Below are 483 nucleotides of genomic sequence, written 5' to 3'. Positions count from 1 at the left end.
GTAAGAAGTATAAGAACTTCCTATATATTTCCCAATCCTTCTGTAGCCATTCTTGGCTTTGGCTCAAAACCACATCAAAATCTGCAACAAAAAAAGCTGCGTTTCCGCAACGTGGAGCATTAGCCTCACAGTGGAATCCATTGAAGGACTGTTTGGTGCATAGGAACTCCACTAAAACTGAATATATTGTGACGTGATCCTGAACTACTCTATTCAACTTCTTAGGGGTATAAAACTCCTATAGGCTAAGGCCCCAGGCAGCGAATCCAAGTAAACAAAGGCAGTGGAAAAGACCGCAATGGAAACACATTGAATTTTTATTTTTTTCCATATCGTTTTTCACAGAAAGTCCACAGAGTTTGCTCTGCGAACTCTTTGCCCCTATTATACCTATACGAAAAATTCCAGCGTTTCTGTAGGTATAATTGACACGCTGATGACTTTTTTTCTGCCAATATATTGATGAGATTAGCCAGAATCCCA

Source organism: Leptodactylus fuscus, chromosome 3 (genome assembly GCF_031893055.1).
Source record: "Leptodactylus fuscus isolate aLepFus1 chromosome 3, aLepFus1.hap2, whole genome shotgun sequence".
Classification (NCBI taxonomy): Eukaryota; Metazoa; Chordata; class Amphibia; order Anura; family Leptodactylidae; genus Leptodactylus; species Leptodactylus fuscus.
The sequence above is the reverse complement of the archived record's forward strand: the minus strand, read 5'-3'. Positions refer to the sequence as shown.